Raw genomic sequence first — 11,584 nt, 5'->3', positions numbered from 1 at the left:
ATGATAAATCGGGTATTGGTGATCATGTATGAAAAAATGGAGGCTACCTTCCCCTGTGGGATGAAGTTAAAATAATAGACATAGAACACCACTGGGAAATATGAAAGCTAATAGAGGCAGCACATATGCTAGGACACAATAACCTCCTAAGCAGACTGAGTGTAGATATGATTAGCATATGGGAACCGGTATTAAGGAAGGATAGGAAAATATCAGATTTATAAGCACTAAAATTCACTCTATAATTACCTATAATTTTTTTTGTTCTGAACCAACTTTAAACAAACAAAACAAACAAAATTGCCTTTATCAATGTATGTTGAAACTTGTACAAGTCACAATCCCCTATTTGAATTTTACATAAAGATTATACCGATTTCTAAGTAGCCATATCTTCTACCAGTAGAGTAAGTAAAAGTATTTATTTTGATATATATATTTTATATATTAAAATATATTCATATTTAATTAAAACACCTTTCCTCCTGCTGTAGAAACTGAATTTAATTAGATAGATTGGTATTAATTATTTCCAGAAATATTCAATTAGGTTTTTATTTGTGCTTTCGATCCTTTTTTTCATTTTACCTTTTAATTGCGAAGAACTTTACAGGGGTTATTTTGATTTTTTAATGCTACAGATTTGTTAAAGCCACAAATATGCAGATGAAAGTTGCAAATATAACAGATTATGTTTTCTCCTCTTTAAAATCCCTAGCCATGTAATGATATTAAGAATTTACGACGGTACATTAAATCTAAGCCGTTATGATATACGCCAGAAAGGCACAGAGCAATGAGGTGATGAATTACTCCCATATTTATATTCAAACAATAAAACGTTCCTAATCAATATTTTCATGCGGTCATTAATTTTTGGTTTTGAAAATTGCTTGATTAAAAATTCCAGTTTTAAAATTTAAGCATTTAAAAATTTGTTAAATTTGAAGGATCATTTCAGATTTACGCGATAGGAAGTTGGACACTCTATGAAGCCTGTCGACTTACTGAACATAGCAGATAAATCTGCCTCAAATTCTATCTTTCAGTCTAAAACCCCAACTCCATGGATTGTTTTGTTCAATATTAATTACACCTGAAGGAATGTCTAGTTGGTTATATTTGCAATGCATTTCATCATAGGTTTGTTCAACCAAGTGTCACCTGACACATAAAATTACTTCTTAAACAGCGCTTTGTATAATTTGAAGCGACATTCATATTCACACTGTAGTGATGAACCGATGGAGTATAGCCTGGAGGCACTAGCGTAGCTAGAGTGTGTGCCACCCGGGGCGCCCCACCTCCGTTTCCAGACTCCCGAACGCATAAAAAAGCATATGCTGCCTATAGCAGACCCATAGACTCCCGCCAGGAGAAATAGTAACAAAATCTATTGCATAATATTCCCCCATAAACATTTAACCGAGAAAAGCACGCTGAATAATTTTAACCGAAGAGGAAACCGTTGATTGTAAATTTGTTCAATCCACTGTAAAAATTTGAAGCAGGTAATTGGCTGGTGAGATTCCAAACAATTAATTTGATCCACGCAAGAGTGACCGTGAAATGGAAAATGATCGTTGGCGAACCAGTATGACAGCTTCTATATGTTCGGCCAACTTTCAAGTAAAAGCTGTGAGATATTCCTCATAGAGTACACTGCTGGCTCAAAAAAGGGGCTAGGGAAATACTAGATGAAAAGCAGCAAGTCATGGATGGAAAGCTTTGGGCAAAATGATTGGTCAATCAAAACGGACCCTGTCTAAACACCAAAAAAACAACGGTTAAGTCGATTTCTTTGACTCCATTGTTTAATTCATACATTTTGTTTATTGAAACTGAAAGAATGAAAGGTAAAGTCGGCCCTTTGAACTCAAAACGAAGGCCAGATGAAATGTCCCTAACCATTTTGCTCGGCACGCTAACGATTCTGCCAGCTCACCTCCTGAAATGTTACCTAATGTTGGTTTATCATCATTCTGCTTTCTCCCTTTAAGCCTTAGCCTCGCTGTAGGTCCTTTCTTTTGTCAAGACTTGGATTATCGATCAGACAAGATTACTTTCCTTGACATCAATTCTCACCATTTTCTTTCTCTGCTCACGTTCTCACCGTATAATAACACTTTCTTGACATCATTCTGATTGATGCTGTTCAGTGATTGTACCGGCAATGACATGACTTTCTGATTCCGAGTATATGTCACGGTGTCTTTATGTATTGAACCTGGAATAAAAGAGAAAAAAAAATTGAAGGAATCGAGCGATGTTTTCTTCTTCGATGTTACGAGGCATATATCTGAGAATAATAAAAGAAAAAGAAGGAATACCTTATGAATGCAAAATTCAATAAAACATCTCTCACTGGCTTCAACAGTTATAAACATAATTCTATGCATATTAACACAGATGGAAACATTATGTTCAACACAGGAATGACAAAAATTATGTTTAACAAAATCTGAGCTTTCATTTATAAATTCAAGTTCATATTATATTTAGAACATTGACATAAATCAGTGCTGACGATAATTTCTATAGAAACTTTATACATATAACCTAAAGAAGTCGTGTAATAGCACTGCTAACACGATAGAAGATAGTAATGAGCTATGAAAACGTTTTGGTTGCATAACGAAATACTACGTACCTACAAATCATTAATATTTGCGTAACAGCTTCCAGGAATTTTAATATGTAAAATTGGTATATTCAGTAACGATACACCACTATATTTAGTGGCTATTTAAACAATGAGTTAATGGATGATCAATAGGTTGGACGTAGTGTTGATGAAGGAGCAAGAATGCCTGAAATATGGCATATACACCCATTAACCATTTTCTATCTTCGATCTCATTGTTGCTATTTACATGAAGCTTCTCGGATGCGAAACGTAAGAAAAATCAGGGCTGGCTATAATTTCTGTAGAAAATCTATAGAAATAACCATAACAAGAAATTGTGATAAATGCTGAATGAATAGAAATGTTGACTCTGCTTCCGTATCTAGCCCTGATATTGAATTCGAGAATGGTTTTTCTATTGTTATTGCCGGTTCAAAACGCTCCTCAATAATTTTTATGATTTTCATCCTTTGTTCGTAGGCAACAATTTGAAGCACAACACAAACTTCTTTGCCAATAGAAAGTTATGGAATTCCGCTATTTTTATGTCTAGTGCGATTAAAACATAACATGTGATTATTTAAATTAGCGCTCTGTAAATTAATTATCAATGTTAATAAAAAGAAACGAAAATGTTTTATTTCATTTTTATGTCATTCATTTTGTGAACAAATCATATTTTAACCATAAACATGTTTCATTTAATTTAGCACAATTGTAGTGCGGTGTATCCGTGTGCATATATGTGTGCGCATATATGTATGTGTGCGTGTGTATATTTGCGTGTGTGAGTGTGTGTGTGTAAGTGTGTGTGTATGTATGTGTGAGTGTGTGCGTGTGTGCTTATAAGCTGTTAATCTCTGGAGAGCAGAAACGGCTTCGCATTGTTCAAGAGAATAAACCTTATGTGCAAACCGAGAATAATTTTGTTAATATTACTGTCTTACTAAGGTGGCAAGAGGGCACAATCGTCAATACGCGGACAAAATTATTAGAGGCATTTGAAATCGATATCATAGTCCTAATAAAGCAGCGAGTAATCGGCGCGGTTATATGGAAATGTATCAACTCACTCATCAACCATACAAGAGCAGAGATTGATGGTTGCTGGCCACTGCTGGAGAAATAAAGAAGAATTTGTGAGTAATGTGTTGCCGTGGACACCAAATCATGGTACCACAGCGGCCGGAAGACCACGGAAGACGTATATTCAACAGTTTGTAGATATTGGATGCCACGTTCAAGACCTAAAAACACAAATAGAAGATCGGGTGGCATAGAGAGAGGTAGGCAGGCTGGCATTCATCCAAACTTGATGATGCTTCTATCAAAAAAAAAAAAAAAAAAACTATATTATAGTAAGAACTTACCATTTTAAAGAGGATAATGAATAATTTTAGAGATGGATGCTTTTAGAAGACAGACTATGCCAGCTTCACCCACATATCATATATTTTTATATAACGTATCCTTCAGTTTTTAAGTTGTTATTTTGAGATATTTAAAACAGTATTGTGTTTGACTGCTATGTTTTGCATGTAGAGAGACTGCGTAGAATCTCACTCTTGAAGAGTATGTATCAAATGTGAGCTTTTATTGTACAACATCATGTGATATCTTGACTCTTGAACTGGTTTTCTAGCAGAATGGGTACGGCTGCATAGAAGTTCCCGCGCTGGCTGCTCAAGTTTACGTAACTCTATTTCCAATAGATATCAAATCCACAAAGTCAAACTCAGGAGAAAACAAACAAAACAAAAACAAACAAATAAATACATAAATAAATAAATTAATAAACTAAAGCAACACCAACGGAATAAAGTTTGATTTATTTCGTTTTCGTAAAATAAAAAGAAACGGCATTGGTTTTGTGATATAACATTAAACAAATTTGGTTGATTAATTCCAAAAATTTAATTCTTTAATTAAAATTGAAAGGTAATCCAGATTAGAATTCTTTTAATCTTCATTTCTGATTAGTTATTCATGCATTTAAGTAGTATTTATTTTATTTCATTTTATTTCATTTATTCAATGAACGAGATGATAGTTTCTTCCACCTTATCCGAAGTACCATTCGTTGTTGCCATGAGTGTCTCCAGCTTAGTAAATTAACATTACTCGAACATTATACAATATGCAGCCAAATTTCTCCTTCAAATCCATTACGCTACTGTCTTATAAAATTGAAGACGCAGAGAACAATTTATTTCCCTCACTCAAAAATAACGTTTGATTGTCATTTCATTATTCGTCACTAACTGTACGTCTTATATGGAGCCAACTAAAATCGGTTAATTTTACGGCATTCGTATTTCTTTGTATGATAGATATATTACTAAGGTCGACAAGCACCTATATATAATATACACACACATATACGAGGGGGTTGCTGTAAGAGTAACACCAAAGGCCGGTTTGGGCGTCCAACCTTCCGACTTCTTTTACATGGCTCAGAAAATTTGAAGTACTCCTGCAATAAGTGTGTGAATATGAAATGTGAATATGTTGAATAAAATCGCAAGTAACTGATACTCCTGTATTTTCTTTTACCTAAAGCCAGGAAATTTCCAGTACGCTCTCGCATATATATATATATATATATATATATATATATATATATATTGGAAATTTTGAAGGTGATGTACAGGAATTATATATTAGAAAAAGTAATAAGGTCCTCATAAACCTGGATGGTTGTACATTCACAGATTTCTATTAATATGTCACATGTTTTATAAATATTAGTGTTTGCACGAAGAACCTACAAGAATAGGTGCCAGCGCTAATATTTATAAAACATGTGACATATTAATAAGTATCTGTAAATGTACAACCATCCAGGTATCTGGAGTACCTTATTATTCTTTCCAATATATATATATATATAAATATATAATTCAAAGAAAGTTAGAGGTTGTGAATCCAACCAACCAAGGGATCTAACCAATATACTGATCTTCCATCGGATGAATTGCAGTGACATTATAATGTCGAAATGTTTAGAACATTATGTACAGTCGAAGTATTCTCGCCAGAGGCTCCCAATTTCATTCCGACTTCGTGCACAAAAGATCTTACAACATGTAGAAAGTTGATAACTTCTACATCGCTGTTCTGCGGATATGGTAACAGTGTTTCCAGGATTTTACATATCTTGTGTTAGCGTATAATCTGCCTTAGGAAATTTGAAAGAAAACAAAAAAAAAACAAAAAAAACGAAACATATTCTAATTGAATTGCAGAGAGAAATACGCCGATTATTAAGTGTACAGCGATTGTGTGTATGCAAATTGCGCGAACCTGCTCTATCCCTGAGAAATATAATTGATCTACAGATGGGTCCCTACAGGTACTAGCGTTGCGGGTCAGAACGGACTTCAGAGAAATGGAAATTAGGTACGACTCCTCGCTTCCCACATCTCCAGGACTCCCTAACTGGAGCCTCACTACCGGATACAGTGTAATGTTATAAAACATTTACATTACTGATACATTACTGTGCTTATTCAAAGACGTTAAAAATTGTACAACGTGAATGATGTTAATTAATTCGTAATAATTCACTAGAATGTTTTTAAAATTAAGCATAGGATCAGATTAAATAGTTTTATTTCTATGGTGTTCATAATTGAGACGAAGTTAATGAAATGACGTGTATTAAATGTAAAGAAACATTTTAACATAAAAAACTATAATAAAGGCAAACTTTTCTAATTTTATGAAGCAGTATAAATGCCAGATAAAATATTTGCTAAAGAAATTGAAACTATTTTGAAAACCGTCTCAAATTCAATCTTCAAAAATTATTTCTTCACTTACATAAGAAAAAAAAACAGAAATGTCAAATAAAAAATATTCAACACAAACATGGCTGTGTAATTAAGCGTTCGATTCTCAACCGTTTCGAGTTCTATGCCACAGCGTAGCAACGTATCACTACCATTTCTTCCCTACGCATATTTCGCCGTTGTGGATAATTGAATCTTCTGCAGTGGGTGTTCACAGCGCCATTTCACACAAATACAAAACCGTTCTTTCAGGGATTCACCTAATCTCATTATGATAACACAGATTAAATGCTTAACTACATCACATTTTTAAAAATGTAGACTAGGAAGTGATACTCTACCTCGGCATATATATTCACCAGGTACAGGAGTCCATTTCAGCGTGATTTACCACACACACAAACACACATACATACACACACATACACATATCATGGGCTCTCCTGTATTAGCCGACGTATCTGGGTTTGGCAATTTCTCAACGAACAACCACACAGATTATTTGCTTATAGTGATCAAATGTTTGGGACAACTGATTTTGGATTACTTACATCCACGTTACCTAGAAACTCAGTGAAAGAATGTGTTATTATAAGGACCACTTCTTTTTAAAACTAAAAAAAAAGCAAATACTAGGGTCAATTTGTTTGTTTAAAACCTTTCAAAACGGTGCCCCAGCATGGGCGCCCTCCGTAACTAAATAAACCAGAGGATGAAAGTTGCGCTTGTTCATGTATTACGGCCATATTCTACCTGCAGGATCACATTCTATCTCTCTTCTGCTACTTTATCTCACCTTCTCAATTTCTATATCTCTTTGTCTCACTCGATATTTCTCAATATTTTATCTCACACAACCTTATTCTCTCTCCCTTTCTTTTCTTATCTCGTTCAACTAATTAGATTTTTCTCTTCAGACATTTTCACACATTAGATTTTACCTGAATTTCATAGCTTTCCCTCTTTTTTACCTTTCTCTCACTCTCTCTCTCTCTCTCTCTCTCTCTCTCTTTCTTTCTCTGTCTCTCCCTCTCTCTTTCTTTCTCTGTCTCTCTTTTCCCCCTCTTCTTCCATTCTTTCAATGTATAATTTACGTGCAACCTTTTCTCTCTTCACCTTTATTTTTCTTCCTTCTCACCTATCACTCAAACCTCTCTCACTTCTCCCCATTCTCTCTCTCCTCAATCCTCCTACCAAAAAATTTCTCTCTATTTTCGTTTCCCGATTTATCTTCCAGTCACCAATTTAGAGAAAAACTGTCACACAGTTTTTCTCTTCCTCTCTAGTCTCATTCTCTCTCTCTCTCTCTCTCTCTCTCTCTCTCTCTCTCTCTCTCTCTCTCTCTCTCTCTCTCTCTCTCCCTCTCTCTCCATCTCTGTCTTTCTTCATATATATATATATATATACACACTCACTTTTTCTGCTTCTCTCCTTTTATTTGTCTCTGTTTTACCTACGCTCTCACTCCTAACTCTCTATATTCTCTCTCTTTCTCTCCAGCCATCTATCTATCTATCTATCTATCTATCTATCTATCTCTTTTATTCTCCTCCCCACCTTCATCGTCTATGGCATATCAATAATGAAAACTTAATAGATTAATTCCACTAATCGATTTAAAGTGAAATACCATTATCAATATAAAAAAATATATTCCCAAAAAATGAAATAAAAATAATAATAATTCTTAAAATTCCATATTTTTTCACCATTATGTAATTTTTTTCTTTTGTTTGTTTGTTTTCGTTTTTTCAATTAATTTTCTAATGAAATTTCATTACGTTAGTGACTTTCAAAAACCGCTATTATGATTCTGGAATGAATTCCATCAAAATATAGTTCTCTGTGTTGTTATTTTTATTAGTGTTTCTTTCGAGGACACAACTAATCCAGTTGATACATGATCAAAGGAATTTCGCCAAAGACCATCCCATGTTCCATGTTTTAATTCCCCAGTTTATATCTTTGAATATATTATAAACGCAACATCTCACCTTTAAAACAGTGGGACGCGATATGAACGAAATGTATTTATTTCTAGCTTGTCTAATGAGCTTGTCTAACTAGGTATGTTGTACTTGTTTGCTTTGGAGGACGGTAATCGGGATTCAGTACGATTAATCTAAATCTCACGAGCGGGAAACACACAATTATTGTCATTTATATGACAATAAATGTGTATGAAGGAAGGCGGGGAGCTGGGTGAAATACTTAGCGGTATTTCGTGTGTCTTTACGTTCTGAGTTCAAATTCCGCCGAGGTCGACTTTGCCTTTCATCCTTTCTGGGGTCGATAAATTAAGTACCACTTGCGTATAAGGGTCGATCTAATCGTCTGACCATGTTTCCCAAAAATTTCAGACCTTGTGCCTAGAGCAGAAAAGAATAATTGTGTATGAAGGAAGGTAACGATCTGGCAGAAATGTTAACACGCCGGGTGAAATACTTTACGTTCTGAGTTCAAATTCTGTCGAGGTCAACCTTGTCTTTCATCCTTTCGAGGTGGATAAATTAAGCACTAGTTGCGTACTGGGGTCGAACTAATCGACTGTCCCTCTCCTCCAAAATTTCGGACCTTGTGTCTAGAGTAGAAAAGAATAATTGTGTATGAAGGGATCAATTACGTGGTCAATATACATGTAAACTAGATGACAAGAAACGAAGTCAATATCCTAACATACGTTCGAATTGTTATTAAATAGGTTGTTCTAAGTTCCATTATATTGAATAGAATGTGAAGAAAACGTGTTGCTCTGAATTTAAATCTGATTGATTTTGATGTTCTTCACTGATATGAGAGAAACAGTTAAATATGATTATAAACCTGAGATATATATTTTATGTCTGAGTTTCATTAAAATAAATCGGTATTGTATTTACATTTACATCCCTCTTGATATAACACTCTTATAGTCTGGCAAGAGACCGCTCTCAACTGAGAGACGGTTCATTGTGCAAGGGAAAAACATTTGTTTATATATTTAAGATGCAAACCTCTTTTAAAGTTGCTGAATCAGATTAAAACGGAGTTGAATGCAGACAGTTTGGTATATCGCCAAATGAAGTATAAGATATAAAGAAGTGCGTTGATTGATTAATCGTCTGATAAATTTGACATTCAAAATATAAACAAACATCGTTGTTGGTTTGAAAGTGTTTAATATTTCAGTCGATTCGGTTTTGTTTCAATAATCTATTGCTGTATTTTTGCTGCGGGTTTTTTTTTTTTTTTCTAAATCAAAGTAAACACTAACCGAACCGGCTTATGATCAAAAAGTACTTCTCGCTGTGAACATCCCACTTTACATTTTTTTCGTACATCATAGTCAACCCTAGACGACATTACCGGATGCATCGCCCTTCGGTTTTCTTGCTTTTTAAAATGTTTGTTTAACGTATTAAGGTGGGAGTGGATAGAAAAGGGGCAACTATTTATAGCAGAGTTGATGGACAGGAACGTAAAACGAAAAACAGAAACGTTAATTATAGCTGCTCAGGAACAGTTCTTAGAACAAATCTGATAAAGGCAAAGATCGAAAAACTTAGTCAAACAACAAATGTAGAATCTGCAGAAAAGGAGATGAGTGTAAAACCTATCTGAAGTGAGTGCAGTATACTAGCACAAAATGAGTATAAGTGCAAACATTACTGTGTAAGCAAAAGCGTGCAAAAAACGTTAGCCGAGCATGTGACTTTACAACGTCCGAAAAGTAGTATGAACACGAACGAGAGTCCGTGATAGAAAATGGGAATTAGAAGATCTTGTGAGACTTCCTCATAAAACTGACCACAGTGTTCATGCTATGATTAGCTGTGATTATCGAGGACAAAATAGATCACAGCCTATGATAGCAGAGTCGATACTGAATAAATGGAAATAATTGAGAAATATCAGGATCTGAGGAGGCTGTAGAAGACCAAAACCAAGACAGCAAATATTCTCGTAGTAATAAGTAGTGCATTTAGCACAACATTCACAATAGAACCTAAAAAACTCAAAGAAATTTGATATAAAACTCGTATTGTCGCCCTGCGGATAAGTATTATTCTGTATTCTGGAAGAATCCTAAGAAAAACTCGAGATTTGAAGAGATTGTTGTTACTAAACCTCAAGCTAAAATATCTGCCAACTAAACGATAACAACAACAACAACAGCTACAACAACAACAACAACAGCAACAACAACAACAGCAACAACAACAACAACAGAAACAACAGCAACAACAACATCAACAGCAACAGCGGCAACAACAACAACAACAACAGCAACAACAATGTTTTTGCCAGCTCACCGCCTTCAGATTCTTCATAACCTTTTTTTAATCTAAGCACAAGATTTCAAATTTTTGGGGAGGGGGTCAGTCGATTAGAACGACCACAGTATGCAACTGGTACTTAATTTATCGACCCCGCGAATGGATGAAAAGCAAAGTCTACCTCGGAGGAATTTGAACTCAGAACGTAAAGACATAGGAAATACCGCCAAGCATTTCGCCCGGTGTTCCAACGTTTCTGCCAGCTCGCCGCTTTCAGTTTACATTATAATGGTTAAAAAATATTTTCTCACATAGATCCGAATCAGCAGCTAAAATTTTAATTCAGATTGACAAGAACACCTAACTATTACATCATACAATTCTCCGAAGTCTCAGCAAATATGTTACGTTTACCGATACACACACACATATCTCAACAAAAGATATTTAAACTCAAGTCCCATAATTTGTTAACCCGTAATTCTTCGACTATCTGAGTCGCCATTTAGTCTCTAAACATTTTATGAAATACAGTTTTCCTTAGTTATTTTTAGTTTCGTGTTTTTGTTTTGTTTCTTTTTAAACTAATGGTTGCAAGATCACTATTCTGAAAATAACATTATTTAGAGTTTTGTTCACGAGAAAAAAAAAATTATTTATGACTAGTTGGTTCATCAATAATTCATTTATTATTAAATTTTATTATGTCAAAAGTTGCTTAAAGTCTCCACTTTTTCTAGCTTACAAAGGCATGCAGAAACACATACGCACACACGCCAGCACATACATATATAAGTATGTAAACATACATACGCATATATTATTTTATAAATATATACATGCATGTATATCTATATATATATATGTATATATATAATACATATATACATATATATATATATATATATATA

General features: G+C 34.3%; 1 long non-coding RNA gene across 1 annotated transcript in view; it reads right to left on the bottom strand.

The window, feature by feature from the left end:
• Positions 1 to 1,920: 1,920 nt before the first annotated feature.
• The window catches only part of LOC128250328 (uncharacterized), a 389,962-nt gene continuing 380,298 nt past the window's right edge, over positions 1,921 to 11,584 (bottom strand). The window contains exon 4 of the long non-coding RNA XR_008266355.1: positions 1,921 to 2,227. This is a non-coding gene — a long non-coding RNA (uncharacterized LOC128250328). The remainder of the gene's footprint in view (positions 2,228 to 11,584) is intronic.

The sequence above is a fragment of the Octopus bimaculoides genome, chromosome 20 (assembly GCF_001194135.2).
Source record: "Octopus bimaculoides isolate UCB-OBI-ISO-001 chromosome 20, ASM119413v2, whole genome shotgun sequence".
Taxonomy (NCBI): Eukaryota; Metazoa; Mollusca; class Cephalopoda; order Octopoda; family Octopodidae; genus Octopus; species Octopus bimaculoides.
The sequence above is the reverse complement of the archived record's forward strand: the minus strand, read 5'-3'. Positions and strand labels throughout refer to the sequence as shown.